This window comes from Tursiops truncatus, chromosome 13 (genome assembly GCF_011762595.2).
Source record: "Tursiops truncatus isolate mTurTru1 chromosome 13, mTurTru1.mat.Y, whole genome shotgun sequence".
In the NCBI taxonomy this organism is placed as follows: Eukaryota; Metazoa; Chordata; class Mammalia; order Artiodactyla; family Delphinidae; genus Tursiops; species Tursiops truncatus.
The window spans coordinates 67,649,199-67,668,046 of record NC_047046.1 but is presented as its reverse complement, the minus strand read 5'-3'; the positions used below and the strand labels follow the sequence as shown (position 1 = coordinate 67,668,046).

At 36.5% G+C, this 18,848-nt stretch overlaps 1 protein-coding gene across 1 annotated transcript in view; it reads right to left on the bottom strand.

Moving 5' to 3' along the window:
- Positions 1–18,848, bottom strand: part of DCC (DCC netrin 1 receptor) — a 776,413-nt gene that overhangs the window by 609,058 nt on the left and 148,507 nt on the right. The window lies entirely within an intron of this gene.

The following is an 18,848-nucleotide window of genomic DNA, read 5'->3' as shown; positions in this document are numbered from 1 at the left end:
AATGGTTATCAATTCATATGCCCCCAAGAAAGTTGATGAGAAGCTATCTATCACATCGTTTACCTGCTTTCTTAAACAGGCTAGATGAAAATAAACAGACAACTAAATTAAATCCCTGGATTCTTTAAGTTTATCATCATGAACATCACATTAAGCTGTAATATAATGATGCCACCTGTGGCTACGGTGGGAGATGGAGTTGTTGATCCATGTATGAAATGGCCCTTGATCTATTCTACAGTCCAGTGGTTCTCCTGCATCAAAATCACCCAAGTGAACAGAGACTGTTGGTCCCCTTCCTCTAGTGTTTCTTTTTCTGTAGGTTTGGGGTGGAGAACAATTTTGCATTACTAACATATTCCTAGGTGATGCTGCTGGCCTGGTCCAGAAACCACATTTTAAGCAGAATAGATTTTTCTTTTATCTTTTGCTTTATCTTCTCCTTCTTCTTCTTCTTTAAGCGATTTCCTACCTATCTCTCCTTCACCTATCACTTATCAATGTTTTCCATGTGCTCTTGCTTGTTAAGCTCTTGCGGAAAAAACTGGGTCTTCTCCTCTTGCTTCTTCAGACAAAGATTGTGCCTCTAGGCTTCAGATTTTATTTTCAGCAATCACACAGCCAGTTTTTATGCAGAACCAGGGCTGGAGTTCCTGGTCCTCAGTGATTCTGCCTTTAAATTTTGGACTTAAGAAACTGGGGACATTGAGGTGTCATTTCCTATGAAGGATGGATAATTCCACAGACCTTCCTAACGCCCTTAATTCCCTTCCCAGGCTTCCAAAATATCACTCTCAACTTGAGGAGGCAAATCTGGTTCTTCAATCATCTACATTACCATGGAAGCATCTCTGCTTCTACCAATTTTCTCACTCCTTGTATAAAGTGAGATACGGAAATGTTATTCGCCAGAATGATGTTTTTCTTACTATTTAAAACCCAGGTTTGTTGTCAAACTTTAATATTCTCATTGCCCATCACTTCCAAGTCCTTTAAAAAACTACAGTAACAACACACAGAAAATCTCCCTCAGTTTTTCTGAATGTTAAAAAATAAAAATAAGAGAAACACACGTTCTTTTCTCAGAGAATTTAAATTTTAACTGTAACTATATATATGAACCCTGTGTAAGTGATACAGAAGATGCTTTTGCACATCAATTAAAAGAGCATAGAAGATGTGGTGTATATATATAATACACACACACACACACACACACACACACAATGGAATATTACTCAGCCATAAAAAAGAATGAACTAATGCCATTTACAGCAACACAGATGGCCCTAGAGGTTATCATACTAAGTAAAGCATGTCAGATAGAGAAAGACAAATATCATATGATATCACTTATATGTGGAATCTAATAAAATGATACAAATAAACTTATATGCAAAATAGAAATAGACTCAGAGACACAGAAAACAAACTTATGGCTAACAGAGTGGAAAGGGGGGAAGGGATAAGTTAGGAATTTGGGATTAACAGATACACACTACTATATATAAAATAAACAACGAGGACCTACTGTATAGCATGGGGAACTACATTCAACATCTTGTAATAACCTACAATGGAAAAGAATCTGAACAATTATGTATACATTTGTGCATATATATAACTCAATCACTCTGCTGTATACCTGAAACATTGTAAATCAACTATACTTCAATTAAAAAAAATAAATTTCTAAAAAGTATAATGATATAAACATAGATTACAAAAATGTTGTTATCATTTGTATTCATGAATTTTCAGTCATACTTTCCATATCAATCATTGTCTTTACATGTCACCTTCTACTTCTGTCAGTGAACAATTAAAATGCTTATTAGGACATAATTATAAGTGTGACAATTATTATAGCAGATAGGATTAAAAAAATCAAAGACAAATACCCCCAAAACTGTAGACAAATAAACTTAATATGGCACCAAAATACTAATATCAATGAGATTTAAGAAGGAAGAGGCAGTAAAAATAATGACATTCTAAATTCCCCATCAAGTTATCATATTTTAGATTTATGTAACTATTTTAACCAATTTAGTTAACTGTCTATAAAATCTGTAAGAGTGTTTCTACCTTCCTAGTTACTCTGAAAATTAAAACTAAAAAAAAAACAACCTATACAGTAGAAGATATAAACAAAGAAAACACCAAAATGGTATTAAAATAAAAGCCAGAGGTATAAAATAAGGCAGAGGAAATAATCACAACAAAAATAATAATCTGAATGCTTACTCTGTGCCAGACAATATACTAAGTGTTTTAAATCCACTATCTAATTTAAACCTTCATACAACTTCATAATATAGCTAGTAAACAGCACCAATATTTAAACTCAGACTCTGTTTTTTCAAATATCTCATGATAATAATTTAAATAGTGTGTGACAATAAATATGAACAAGTGAAACCCTCCTTGGAAAAGGCAAAGTATTTCAAGTTGGGTAGATATGAACAAAAAAAGGAGACACCTATGAGCTATTAAGACATACTTAAGACAGTCTTTACAAACTAAACAAAACAGTATTAGAACATAAAACAAAAGACGTTAGAAATAAAATGTATTTACAGAAATAATGTAAATTATAAAACTACTTAACTTCATGAGTGTAATAAACTTGAATACTAAAACCAAAGTCTACCTCATTTTGAAATATACAGCAAATATCCTGTATTCTTGTAAACTGAATTTCACAGAATATTAGTATTTTCATGTTATTATGTTTAAAATTGCCTATCTTAAATCAACAATCTACATAGTGACAAAATTTTAGAGGCAGTAAATACTTTTAAAACTCAGAAGAAAGTACAAATTGTAACCATATAGAGAAAATCGTATAGTAAAATGTTAATAGTACACTAGTATGCTATTTGTATAGTATTTGTACTATTTGTATAGTATTTGTACTGTTGTGTACTATTTGCATACTAGTTTGTATTTTTAAATGTACTTATAGTTAATGAACATGTTTCTTTCATAAAATTTTATTTTAAAGGAGAGCAAATATAAACATGTATATGCATACTTGTGTGAATAGGAGTGTGTACTTGTGCACGTATACATACATATATATTAAAGGATATTTAAAAACCATTACACTGCATCCGTCATTAATTCCTGGACTCTGTTTTTCATGAGAATGCATGAATTTGAATATATCTCCAAATAATGTCTTTTTTAAATGTTAAGGAAATATCCAGAATGATCTAGAGTGTTCCTTTTATAAACCATTTTAAATCTCATCTTCCAATTATTTATATTCCTTATTATCTTTTTAATTTATCAACTCACTTGTGGGGAAGGACATCAATAAGTTTACCACCAGGTATGAAAAGAAGTCTCATACTTTTTTTCTTTTCTTTTTTTTTGTCCTAAAATTACCTTCAAGCTTCAAGAGCATTCTCCTACGTATAGTATTGTTGAATTTGTTGAACATGACCATGCTCCACTTTCTAATATCCTTCATTGACATGAATTTGATTGTGTCCCTTCTCACCCATCATTTTTCTGCACTGAAAATTTCTCATCTGGTCTTACTGTTTCTTTCCTTTGATCATTTCTGTTAACCTTTCAGGCTTTTCTGTTTTATGGCTTTAATGGAATGTACTGAATAAAACCATGGACTCTACACCACGTACAGAAACATTATTAGCTCTTCAAAGATTTAACAAAATTATATAATCCTGTTTTCTTCAATTTTATCATGGTTATCTTTGGCATTTGTTTGACCTTTTGAACTGCCACTCTACACTGGACTATCTTCAAGGAATAGTTGACATAGATTCAGATATTTTTTATTGTTTTTCAGACAAAAGTAATAGAAGAGACAGTAATTCATTTTACCAGCATAGTTTGGATTACATTTCCCCAAGATACATTACCTTACACTTGCCATAGCTGAAATTTATCCTCTATTATTTTGCCTATTCACACAGCATTACAAGTGTTCTTGCAGGAAACATCCATCTCACAAGTTGGAACAGTTTCAGAGTCATCTGCAAACTTACAGATCTGTTTCAGTGCAGTCATCATGGCCCATCTTCCTCCCCAGACCCACACTCTTCCAGTAGATAGGCTTTTTTTTTTTCTATTTTTGGCTTAGTCCAACCTCATGCTCTGATGCTAATCCTGTGTATCAGAGGGAAATTTCAAGAACTTGAGCAAGTACTACAAGTGAGAAGATTAAGTCCATGTGGATACTGTCTAATCCTACAGTATCCCGCCCTGTTCTCTACCTTGACTGTTCTTCCTTATGTCCAAGCCCCTCCCTTATACTCCAACTTTGATAACAGGTCTGTGTCTTTGCACATGGCCTGTCAAGGCTACTTTTGTTTGTTCTGGTTTTTGAATATGAATGCCTCACCTTACTCTTGTTAATATCCCATTTCTTTTGCCATCTGCCAGATTGGTCTTTCTTTTCTTAAAGCAGTGGTTATGAATCACTTGGAAGCCTTACTGAGATAGTTTCTTGGCCCCATCTCTAGAGATTCTGATTCAGCAGGCAAGGGCACGAACAACAACTCTGCATTTCTAACAGGCTCACAAGTGATGCCCATACTGCTGGCCTGGAGACCTCACTTTGAGAATTACACAGCGTCTAAGATTTCTGTCTGTTTTTTGTTTACCACAAGCCCCCGCTTGATGAGCCACCTGTCTGACCAGCTCATTTGGGTTGTCTTGATGGACTTTCCTACCTCTAAGGGCCCTATTCCTTTCTCTGACCACCGTCTGAGAAAGGCAAACAACACCACCTCTAATTCTGCTTCCTGAAATGATGATGATGATGGTGACAGTGATGACAATGCTGACGATGACGAGCCTCAATTAAAGTGGAGATCAAAGATGGAAATAAGAATATATAGATTTTGAGCCTATTAAATGGGAAAACACAGCACTTTGCACAATGTCTGGCACATAACATGTGCCCAATAGATGTGAGTTATGAGAACATCAATGCCGATGGTGATGGCAACATATCATTAATTCAACAGACTGACTGACTGATTGATTAGTTTCTGCGGACATAACAGTGAACAAAACAGATAAGGATTCTACTCTGGTGAAGATAGGAACAGTGAATGAGGACATAGGTAATAACAGATTGTAATAAGTACTACAGAGGAAAAAATAACAGGATGGTGGAACAGAGTAACTGAGAGAGGCTGATTTAGTCAGAATGGACAAGGATAAACTCCAAAAGAGGGTGGCATTTGTGATACGATCTGGGTGAGGAGTTAGCCCCATTAAGAGCTGAGGGAAGATAATTCCAGACATGGGAAGCTGCCCCAAAATGTTTCACGAATGGAATGAGTTTGTTCAAGGAACAGGCAGGAGGCTAGTATTGGAGTCCAATGAATAGAGGTAGGATGTGATGAAGTTAGCAAAGTTGACACAAGCTAAATCCCACAGCAGTTGGTAAGATGCGGTAAGGAGTTTTTAGTTTAGTCTAAAAAAATGCAAGGACCTTGAGAGTTTTAATTGCTAAGAAGGGACATACTGTGTTCTGATTAAACTGTTGAAATCATTCTGAGAGAGAATGGGTTACAGTAAGGCAAGACTGAAAGAGAGTTAGGAGGTTATAGGTCTGGTCCAGGTAACAGGTGAGAGTAGTTGGATTTCTTGAAGGTGAGGGAAGGCAGGATGGAGACAAGTGGGTAGATTTGAAATACACCCTGGAGGTTGAACTAGTATAGATTTAACGTAAATAATGTAATGTAAATAAGGTATAAAGAAAAGAGGGCCCCAAACTCATGACTGGGTTTAATGTATTGCAACATCGAGAATATATTCATTAAACCAAACTCTATTTACTTATTTTGGAAGTTTTCATATGTATTATATATGTGAATGATAAATATTCCTTATTATCCAAAGCTAATTTAATTGTGAATATTTATTTTCTAGGGGATTTTCTTAATAATTTACAATGCTGACATTTTCATAGTCTTTGGTAAATTGTAAATAATGGTAGTACACTTCTTAAGCTCCCCCAAGAAAGCCTATAATACTTTTAGCTCAAGTTATTTTTTAAAATAATAATAGCTAGTACTTATTTAATGCTTCATATGTACTAGACCCTGGTTCGTGTCCAAATCACTAGACTATAGAGCCCACCCAAAGCAGCATAACTCATTCATCTCCTCTCATGAATCCCTACTTCTAAACTTTGGTTCAGTGATCCTGTATTTTAAGATAAATTTTACTGCCCTAAGTTCTACTATTCTTAGAGTTACCTCTAGAATGCTTCTTTAGCACAGTTTCTTTCTCCTGGATTTTCCTTGAAATGTCAGGAAATGGTAAGACCTGACCAACTTATAAGATCTAAATGAGACTCCCTATTCTGAGTTTGAGTAATCGAGCAGCATGCATGTTAATGGGCAGGTACCTGTTGTTAACAACGATAACGATGCCACTTATCAAATATCTGTTCCATTCCAGGCACTGCCCTGGAGATGTGTCATTTCACTTAGTCTAAACTTCATACAAGCTCTGCAGATGAGGTGACACTGGTCCATCACACTGACCATGCACAGATCAAATGACATGCTCTCAGCTGCTCACCCAGTAACACCCTCAGTACAATATAAACTGGAGTCGACTGGAGGAGTAGAGAGAAGAGCAAGATGGTGGAAGGAGAAGGTGTGGCTAAAATGAAAGATGAGATTCACAACCATACAGATGCTCCTGATTTTAGGGGAGATGCTGATAAGCATGAAATGTCCCTTAAAAGAAGAACACCAAGCGGTTGACAGTGGAAATGAGAACAAATTTGCTCTGCTGTTGACATGGAAGGAAGTCCAGAGGTGGGGAAGAGAACAACTCACTCACTGATATCTTCTTCTGAGGCCATTTCTTATGATTTTATTATTGTTTTAAAAATCAAAGAAGGAAAATGCCCCTCCTCTCTTTCTCCCTTCCTGCCTGTATCTACACAGTGACCCTGTGGAGTCTTAATTCCCAAGGTATTTTACAGCCTAAATTATCATTCTAAAGGAAAACACAATACTACATACACAATCCTTACTTCTATCTGGCTAAACATCCTTTAAGAATCACACACACCCACACACAATCCCCCAAGTCATTTGAAATTTCTTTTATTTTCATACACTGGAAATCGGTGATGAAGTGTTATGACCAAGAACTCAGCAGTTGGATTCACTAACTATTTTTTTGAATGTCACTAAGAACACACCAAGGGAAAACGGAATTGTATAATTTAATCACCGGGGTTAATTATTTTCTTTGCTGGCCCCCTAAAGAAGAAATGGATGCAAACTCACAAATATCACACTTATTTTTCTTAGCAGAAGGGAAGCACCGGGCTGTGATTAAAAAGGTGTCATGTTGTTTCCTACCAAATGTGTAATGGGTCTGAACTTCAAGAATAAAAAAATGACCACACCCATTAACCATGGTAAAAATCCCCTTTTAATTGGGTAGGCAGTTTCCACAGAAATGTATACAGTAAGTTGAAATTACATATAAGTTAAACTGGTGTAGCTTTACTGCTGATAATAGGATATTCTTCACCTAAAGCACTTTCATCCTCCAAACATAGGGAAAAAATGACCTTTAACTCTATAGTCTTTGCTAATTGCACATACCATTTCCTGTTAGAGATTCTGAGAAAACCTGCAGTGTGTACTTGTTCAATTTAACTTTGCTTGATGTGACATTTCCTAAATTGAGGGAACACAGAGGACTTCTTGTTTTGTGTTTTTCATTTTTGCTAGAATACTTAATAATGAAAAGACGGTTGGGGGGATGCTGCCGAACAAGAATGTTTAGCCTTCATCTTTACGAGATGCCTCATTTGATGACGCAGTTGCTTCATCTTTAACTTTGTCCATTTTGTTCCTACTGAACTTGTAACCCAAATGTGTTTCACAAGGAGTAATTACTAAAATATTTCAATTGCGATTTAGAACCCTTTGTCATGTCTTAATTATAGTGCACTTAAAACTTCATGCATCGGAATAGCTTTTCGGAACCACAGGAATATAGATAAAATGAGAAAGAAGACTTGGAATCTGAGGGTTGTGCACAATCTTGTTGTTTTTGTGGGTTTTCTTTTGTCACAAGAAGGAGTAAATGAATGAGACACTTTTTTTTTTCCCCCACATATTCAACATGTAGGATGAAAATACAAATTCAATTCTGAGAGAGAAAACTATGCATTTCTTACAAGTTTCTTAATGCTTAGTCCATGTCAACTAGTATGTAAGATACTGAGGACATGAAAATGACTAAGATACAACCCCTCCCCTTGAGGAACCAATCTGAGTTATACGTAATTACAACTCACATTACGAACTTCTATGGAAGCTGCCTGACCAATGCATTAAGTGTTAATAATTAAATTAACAAGAAGTTATAGAAACAGAGGGAAGGATGGAGGCTGTCACATCAGTGCAGGTTGTATCAGATCTAATGATCCAAGAGCAGTGCACATGCATGACAGAGTGTCAGTTAAAGAGAAAAGCAAGGCAAGAAAAGACAGTGTTTATGAACTCAAACATTTCCACCCAGGGAGCCGATGACCGCATATTGCCCCCAGAAGTTCCTCTGTGGCGTTACATTTAGCCTGTTCCTATCAAGGTGGTAGACTTCACTCCACACACATATGCCCATAAAAAGCCACTACAACTCAATAATAAAAAGACCAATAACCCAATTAAAAATGGGCAAAGGATCTGAATAGACATTTCTTCAGAAAATACATACAAATGGCCAATAATCCCACGAAAAAATACTCAACATCATTAGTCATCAGGGAAATTGAAATCAAACCTACAATGAGAAACCACCTCATACTCACTAGGCTGGCTAGAATAAAAAAGTCAGCTATTAACAAGTGCTGGTGAGGATGTAGAGAAATAGAAACACTCATACATGGCTGGAGGGAATGTAAAATAGTATAGTAGCTTTGGAAAACAGGCCGGTAGTTACTCAAATGATTAAACATGGAGTTACCATACAACTCAGCAATTCCACTTCTAGGCATATACCCAAGAGAATTAAAAACATAGGTTCATGTCCATGCCACTCTCTCACTTCGTCCCAGTTTACCCTTCCCCCTCCCCGTGTCCTCAAGTCCATTCTCTCTACATCTGCATCTTTATTCCTGTCCTGCCCCTAGGTTCTTCAGAACCTTTTTTTTTTTTTTTTAAGATTCCGTATATACGTGTTAGCACATGGTATTTGTTTTTCTCTTTCTGACTTACTTCACTCTGTATGACAGACTCTAGGTCCATCCACCTCACTACAAATAACTCAGTTTTGTTCCTTTTTATGGCTAATATTCCATTGTATATATGTGCCACATCTTTTTCCATTCATCTGTCAATGGACACTTAGGTTGCTTCCATGTCCTGGCTGTTGTAAATAGTGCTGTAATGAACACTGTGGTATATGACTCTTTTTGTAAAATAGATAGCTAGTGGGAAGCAGCTGCATAGCACAGGGAGATCAGCTTGGTGCTTTGTGACCACCTAGAGGGGTGGGATAGGGAGGGTGGGAGGGAGATGCAAGAGGGAGGGGATATGGAGATATATGTATACATATAGGTGATTCACTTTGTTATACAGTAGGAACTAACATAACATTGTGAAGCAATTACACTCCAATAAAGATGTTAGAAAAAATAGGTTTGGGCTTCCCTGGTGGCGCAGTGGTTGAGAGTCCACCTGCCGATGCAGGGGACGCGGGTTCGTGCCCCGGTCCGGGAAGATCCCACATGCCGTGGAGCAGCTGGGCCTGTGAGCCATGGCCGCTGAGCCTGCGTGTCCGGAGCCTGTGCTCCGAAACAGGAGAGGCCACAACAGTGAGAGGCCCGCGTACCGCAAAAAAAAAAAAAAAAAAAAAAAAAAAGTTCACACAAAAACTTGTGCACAAATGTTTATATGGAACTATTCATAAGAGGCAAAAGGTAGAGATAATGTCCATCAACTAATGAGTGGATGAATAAAACATGATATATCTATACAAATGGAATATTACTTGACCATAGAAGGAATGGAGTAATGGAGTACCGATATATACCACAAGGATGAACCTTGAAAATATTATGCTAAGTTAAAGAAACGAGTCACAAAACACAACATAGTCTATGATTTTGTTCATGTGAAATGTCCAGAATAGGGAAATCTACAGAGGCAGTAGATTGGTGGTTGCCTAGGGCTGTGGGTAAGGTCGGGAGAAAGAGAGAACAAGAGGACAAGGGGATGAGAGCTAAACAGTAGGAGGTAATGAAAGTGTTCTAAAATTGACTGTGGTCAGATGGGTCACACACATCTGTATTACACTGAAACCATTAAATTGCACACTTTAAATGCAAAAGTGTATAGTATGTGAAGTTTAATGTATGATATTCAATAAAGCTTTTTTTTTTTAAGAAGATGTTGCGGGTAGGAGTTTATTAACTTATTTTTGCTGTGTTGCATCTTCGTTTCTGTGCGAGGGCTTTCTCTAGTTGTGGCAAGCAGGGGCCACTCTTCATCGCGGTGCGCGGGCCTCTCACTGTGGCGGCCTCTCTTGTTGCGGAGCACAGGCTCCAGACGCGCAGGCTTAGTAGTTGTGGCTCACGGGCCCAGTTGCTCCGCGCCATGTGGGATCCTCCCAGACCAGGGCTCGAACCCGTGTCCCCTGCTTTAGCAGGCAGATTCTCAACCACTGCGCCACCAGGGAAGCCCAATAAAGCTGTTTTTTAAAGCATTAGGTGAGAGAATTACTGTATTTTAAATACACATTTGTTGGACAAATGAATAAATGAATCAACCAATGTATAGATAGAAACTCCAAATGCTTTAATAGAGTCCACCATTTTAAGACTTGGGTTCTCAAGTTGGTGCTTTTTGCCCTGTACACTGCCACCAAGTGGTAGTGGGACCCTTGGTCTTAATAGTGTGAATTTCAGGTGCATGAATATTAGGCATACTCTGGAGGTTTCCTGCTCAGATATACCGGATTATACTAAAGATGAATCCACACCTAACTATGTAAAATTACTGAAATGAGTATACCTAGATATATCAAATAATAAGTCAGAAAAAAAATTACAAAGTATATAAGGAAATATCTTTCCTCCCTAGTGTTTAAAAATTGGCAAGTGCAATTGATGCTAACTCTTGCTAACTTTAATTAAAACACTCCTGTTTAATTTAGTTCGAGTCCTATCACAGAGTTAAACTCCTTCTGGGATAACGTGTACTTCTGGTACTTCAGGAAAATTTTGGCATGAAATGCCCTTTTGGGCAGCTTTCTACCACTGTCAGCAGTTCTTCTAAACCACAGGTGGTCACTTCACCTTGCTGAGATTGTTAGGGCTAATTAAAATCATAGTCTTAGATTGCCTTTTTTAATGCTCTGAATTAGTACATAGCCTTTGCCTTTCCCTCTGGGGCCTCTACTTCCTTCCTTATCTGTCCGAGAAAGAAAAAAATTAGATCATAATCATCTCAAGGATAAATGCAAAACACTGTTCAAATTGTTTTCTCCAAAGAAGAGGGAAGGAGAGTAGAGATCCACATAGTAGGCCTGCACATAAATATCTGTATAATAAATAAATAAATCCTACCACTAATCCAACTAGTATTTCCATAGCCGGGTATAATTGCAGTCGTAATCAAATAATTTTATTACTAACAGCCTGAGTTTACCACTTTTCTTCTTCTAATACCTATATGCATTCCACAGAATCTTCTAAACATCATTTTGGATAGAACTTTTGCATATGCTCATGACAGTGGTGATCTCAGGTGAGGAAAGTAATTGTGATAACTAATCAACACAGTGATGGGAAGAAACAGCTAATATATGAATTTTAAAATTTTAATTCTGCCTTACTTTATGCACTTGCATCCTACATTTGGGATCATACCCCTACATGGAAAAACTCTAACTTCAATATGATCCATTTGGCAATTACCTGTGAAGGATAATCAATATAAACTTACCTAAGGCACAGCTTTTATGACTATGATCATTAAATGCGTATGGGTGAGGGGGGGGGCGGTTGTCACTGCTAATAAAGGCCAATTATAGGTAGACATGAAATTTAAGGACTGCTACTTAGGCAGAAGCAGTAAATTCAGAAGAACTCCATTCAAACAGTTATACATTGTAATAAAAGAGTAAATATTATATTAATTAATATATTTTAGGATAACTATTTTCCATTCATGGCTAAGAACATAAGCCTAAAACCCAACATGGGTGATCCACCAGCAAGTTTATAAAGGAGGTGACTGAATACCTTAATGGCAGGTGAATGTGCCACTTACTCTCCAAACAACTGGATGGGTTAATTTTCTGCTTGGCCAACTATCCATGCTGGGAAAGTAGCAGCAAATGATACATATGTTTCACAAAAAATTATAAAACTAAAGCATATGTAAAAAATAAAGCCATATCAATGTTTAATTATCACGTTTCCTTCCTTCCTTTCCTTTCCTTACTAGACATATCTGAGAGTTGATGGTGTGTGTCAACATTTACATGCTTGTTGTAGTAAAGTGAATTTATAGAGCATACCTAAGAGTTGATTTAGAAAACAAACACAGTTTTTTCATAGTTAATAATATATATATATATATTATTAAAATTTGGTCAGATAATTTAATATGATAGGATCTAAAGTGGTACCTTATACTTCAAATTACTAAATAAAAAGATGATGATATTGAAGAAAAAATAAGACAAGCAAACACTAAATTTATAAGGATAGTAGAACTACATATACTCAATTGTATAAATGAAGAAATGGGTTTTGATTAATTGCTATTGTAAGAGGGAGTTTTTTTTTTTTTTTTTTAACACTCCTGGAAATTGAAGGTTGTCCATATTAACAATATGTAAGAAACGTTACTAATACACTTCTCCATTGTAGCTTCTGTCTCTGTAAAACTGATCAAGATTAACAGGTTAATGCATAGAACAACCACCCTTTCTGTAGTTGTATTAGTCTGTGGTATACATTACAAAATACCACAGACTGTGTGGCTTAGACAACAGAAAGTTATTTTTTCTTAGTTCTGGAGGCTGGAAGTCTAAGATCAAGGTGCCAGCAGGGTTGGCTGCTGGTGAGACCTGTTTCTGTAGCTTACAGATGATGGCTTTTCTCTGTGTCCTCTCATGGTCTCTTCTGTGTGTGTGTGCCGGGAGAGTGAACTGACATTGCTTCCTCTTCTTTTTATTTTTAAAAATTTTTTCCAGCATGTGATCAGTCCACCTGGCAGGAAACCCTTATGCTCATCCACAGGGGGTGTGTCGGGGTCATGGCGGGGGGCAGATTCAGGCCTTAGGCAGTGAATGCATGACAGCCTGACTCCCTCCACTGTCTCATACTTGGTCACTGCCACAGTCACTGAAGGCTGTCCTATTTGGAAAGGGACCAGTATGGATCCCGTAAAACCTGCAACCCTTGCAACTTTTCCACTGCCCACATTACCAATGACCAGTGCACAGGCAGCCTGTAATCACTTCAAACCCAGGGCTGCTGTGACTGGAGACCAGGGTCAGAAGACTACAACTGTGGCCGGACACACTCTCATTCTTTTATAAAGCCTCACAGAAATCAGCAATGAACCAGGCACAGAGGGCACTCAATGAACACCAGGTGCCTGGAAGCATCTGAAAGGTGGCAGGAGGGAGGCAGTGTGGGAAAGTTCCAGAGTTTGGAAGGGACAGGGTGGTCTACTGCCATACCACCCTGAACACACCCCATCTCCTCTTCCTCTTCTTATAAAGACAGCATTTCTATTGGATAAGGGCCCCACCCTTACGACCTCATTTACCTTAATTACCTACTGAAAGGTCCTCTCTCCAAATACAGTCACAGTGGGGATTAAAACTTCAACCTAGAAATTTGGGGGAAACAATTCAGCGCATAACAGTGGGGTAGGAAAAAAAACAAGAGTCTCGATGGAGAGCTTATGAAATATTTTGATAGAAAGTCAGATAATTGATGTACAATGCACATTCAATTGTATTTCATATATTTCAAACTCAGATGAGCCTGAGAACAAACCAAGGGTTTGAGTGGCCAAGACAAAAAAGACACAGCATCAGTTTTTAAGTTTCTCACAATCTAGCTGGGAAGAAAGAATGACTAGCAGGCCATAGAGGACAGAGGAAAGTAAAAAATATAAAATGCTTCATGAATTTGGATATCATCCTTGTGCCACAAACCTGATTTTTTGTCTATGTTTCTAGATATTTCTAAATTTAGATTTAAATTGAGAGATTTCTAAATTTCTAAAAAAATACTATCTCTGTGTATTGTTAGGACATCATTATATGATTCCTCCACAATTTGTGAGAATTATGCAGGGACCAGTTGTTGCTATGGACATTTTATAGATGAGGAAAACTGGTTATGAAGAGAATACATGGGATGTTTCAATATTTATGGCATTTTGTTTTAGTTTGTTTTTGCTTAATCTTTGCAACTACGCTCTAGGCTTCTCATGAGGGCTGGAAGAGCATCTTACATTTCTTTATTTCCCGGAGCACCCAAACCTGTGTCTTGCTATATTCTGGAACCCTTCTCTCCCAATTCTCATACCCAAGTAGTCATCAAATCCTATGATGAAGTAATTATCATTCTTCACAAAAGAAGGGACTGAGGATAAGAGAGTTAGATAACTAAACAAGATGAAAAGTTGGTAAGCCACAACTCAAAAACCTTTCCATATCTTTCCATTACCCTTAAGATAAAAATCTAACCACATTAGCAACATAGTCAGGATCTATACCACTTTTCCACTCCACCATCAGATTCCCTCTGTACCCATAATCACTCCCCCTTCTCCATCCCTTGCTTATCTCTAAACCTTTGCCCACTTCCTTCCCCCTGCCCAGAAGGCTCTCCTTCCACCTCTCCTCCCAATGTCCTAGCCCCAACTCCCATTCTTTCATCTTTGTTGAAATCTTTATTCAAGGTCCCACACCTCCCTCTCTCCCAGCTGTTCTTTGACTTTTTTAATAATTGCCTACTTCTTGTCTGTTTACCTAACTAGTCTTTGAGGCCTGGATCTGTGTCATAAGTCTCTCTATGCCCAAAGGGTACTTGAAAGAGTATACAGGAGGCACCCAACAGTTGGGTGCTACTTTACTACTAATACTGTGGCTCAGTTGTCTACCTGGGACTAGAAACTATAATTGGTTGGCTCATTATATATATACCCAGCCAGCTCTTTTATTGTCCAATAGCATTTTCAGAAGAAAGTGAGCTACTACGGTGGAATTTTCTAACCCATGACATTACAGAATTATATTTTTTAAACAGGGGTCTTTAACTTCCCCCATGTATCTTAATCTGCTCTCAAGTCACGTTTAAGATGGTTTTTCTAAAACTTTCTGAATAGCTTTGTCTATGATCTAATTATTTGCAAAATCAATACATTATTTAATGGTTGAGATAACCATAAGCATTTGAGAGAATATGGGACTGGATTTTGAAGAGAAATTTTCTTAGAAATAGAGAATATGTGTATATATATGTGTATATTATGTGTATGCATGTACATATACATATGTATATATACATGTATAAATATTATATATTTTGAAATATAATTTAATATTCTGAATCCACCACCATTAGGCTTAAAGAACATATCTGTGTAAGGCGAATATGCTCAGGTCAGTAGAGAGAGCTCTTCTGAACACATTCCTAAAGGGTGACACATGGATCCCAGCCACCTTAAGGAGGAGTTTCAGGAAGGGGTAATACCTGTCTCAAAGGACTTCTTTTCAAAGGTGTTTACTTGGGAGAAGCATAAACTCAAACACCAGATAAAGTAACACGTGCCACTTGTCGGGTGGAAGATATGAACTCTTAGGTTTCGCTTCAAGTTTTCAATTATGTGTAAAAGACTGACCCAGTAGAATTATTTGTGTCCTACAAAGCCAGTTTGTGACACTTCTAGCCAACCTAAGGCAAATAACTGAGAAAACCTACACACAAAGGTCAACTTTTAACAGCATATTGCTTGTATTGCTACAGACTGCTTTAAAAGGAATTCTAGAATCTTTTCTGGAAAATTCAAAAATACTTTCATTTTCTCTTTGATGTTAGACCTAATGGCTTTTACTGAAGAGTGAACTTTCCACCCATCTCCTTCTGAGAGCGTATGGACAAGGGTGCACAGGCTTTGTCCAAGGTCAAGCACTTCATTGGTTAAAGATCAAATAGCTTTTTAACATATGCATTTCTGCATTGCTTTGGACAATGAATCGAGACCTAAGGCAGTGGTAAATCTCCTCAATGCTTATTAAGTGTTGTCTTGATGTGTGCAGGGAGGTGTGCGTGAGGGTAACGGGTAGATGGAGAAAAGGATGTATTTATGTTCAGAAACGGTGATTATAGCTCTCAAGCCAGAAATCTGGACATTTTGAAAATAAGAATTGACAGAATACCATTCTTTAGATCCTTGTTAAAAACTAGAGTTTAAAAAAATAATCATGGCTTTAGTGATTTAAACAAAATATAAGCTTGCAACGGTATTCAAAGAGCCTCCCTCTGGATCCTCATCTCCACATTTCTCCTGTCACCATTGGTTTAGGCTCTATCTTTTACGAAAGCAGAGACTATCAACTCTTCACAGCTTCACAGATCCCATGTTTACATGCAGTATGGAAAAAAACCTTACTCAAAAGTCATGAAGGTACCTGACTATGAATTTGTAACTATATTGCAAGGGCATAAAGCCAGACTTCAAACCTTTGTGTAGCCTTTCTGGAACCCAGTGCAATGCATGTACTCAAAAGACGTCTACCAATACTGTATTGATGGTTATTCTTATAGGTCAGAAACATTATATAAATGGTTATTATTAACCATACATTAATTTATTTCAGACAAGGTTGTCCTTAATCTCATCTAATATAGATTTCTTCAATAGGTTTACATATTATGGAACGTTCAATTTTCATTTTAGAATGTATATGCTTTAAATGATATTTAACGGACATTAACTCTGAAACTCTTGAGGAAGACCACAGAACTCCTCTTTATCTTGTTGTATATAAAATTATATCCTACTTGAATAGTCTGTTAGTTCGTGCCGGTTCACACTCAAAGGCAATCTAAGTGCAAGAAAGAACCATGAGTTAAAAGGCAAAACAAGAGTTTGATAAAATCCATGATTAAAGCACAAGCCTGGATTTCTTGTGGAATTTTTTCTTATGAAGAATTTAAATTACACTTAAATTCTTAAAAATGACGAAAATCAAATTTAAGTAACACTGATAATGAAGGTATTTTTTCCTTAAAAAAAGTAATAAATTCTATTTTCCATATGAACTCAGTCCTGCAGGATGAACTTAAGCTTATATCAGGATAGTCAAAGACTATATCAAAGATTTTGCTATATCGACACTTATTTTAAAACCTGGGCAGAATAGTTAAAACAGTGTTACAACCACATCCTAAATTAAACCGTGCCTTCTACAATAGTTATAAGTCATATTAAGTCTGTGGGAAATCCTTAAAATGTATACGCAGTTACCAAGAGGATTCAAGAAAGAAAGGAAGGAAGGAAGGGGGAAAACCAAGATACAATCACAGCTCTATCTATATTTAAAATTTAACAATGCCTCTAATTTACATATTCAACATCTGTAACTAGATTTTTAGAAATAGAATGGTGCATTTAGAATAAAAATGGAAGTCTAAAGGCAACAAATCCAGCAGCCATAAAGAGAAAGATGTGGTACCCTATATGAAACTTAAAACCAAGCCAAACCAAACCCAAAACAACAAAATACACACACACACACACACACACACACACACACGGAGCATATAGAGCATTATTACTGTTCTCCTATATAAAGAGTTCTTGCAAATAAACCAGATAAAGATGACTATTTCAATAAATTTATGAAGATCAAAAAAGACTGACAGTAAGTCACAAATATAAAATGCAAATATCCAGTAAAACTATAAAAATAATCTGAATTTTATAGGGATGTAAATTAGAACAAAGAGACTCAATTTTATAAAATTGTTAGATAGGCAATTAATAGAAAAATGCGTCCTTGTGAGGGGCAAACTCTTGCACTGCTGGTGAGAGTATAAACTTTTCTTTGATAATTTTCCTCAGGATATAAGCAAATAAATGACAAAAATATATAAGGATAAATTAGTGTTCGCTTTTTTAAAAAATAAAATTTTGAAACAAGATAATGCTCAACAATCAAGGCCTGGAGAACATACATACATGGACTGGAGAACATACATACATGCACAGTAACACACAGAGGAAGATGCCACGAATGTCAAAATATGTGCATATATGTATGTCTATACACATATTTCTTGGCTAGTTTCTCCTCAGAAATCAGTATTTATATACATTTGACTTAGATATCAATGAAGCATTACATGTCTCAATATGTGCATTAATTTGGTATAAAATTAGACCTCAGGCATTTGCAGTTAGAGGTTTAGCTCTGATCACCACAAATTCTAGCTCATTCCATAACCATATCTGCCTTACAATCAATCAGTAATACACACTACAAGGTTATTGCTATGGTAGCTGTTCTGTTACTGTACTTTGATGTTACAAATGTGGAAGCTCTTTGTTTCACAAAAAAACTTCCATATAAAATGAGTGAATTAAATTGTTGCCATTTTAAAGTTAGTTGATATTTTAGTTAGAATAATGCTACCTCTACAACCAAATAATTAGAGTCCTTTGCCTATTCTTAGTTTAACATTTAGAGTTTGATCAAAGAACAAACAACTCCATTGCCTCACTCATCGTATATGTTACTGCCCTGTGTGCAGATGAAAGCATTTCCTGAATACACTTTAAAGCAAAATG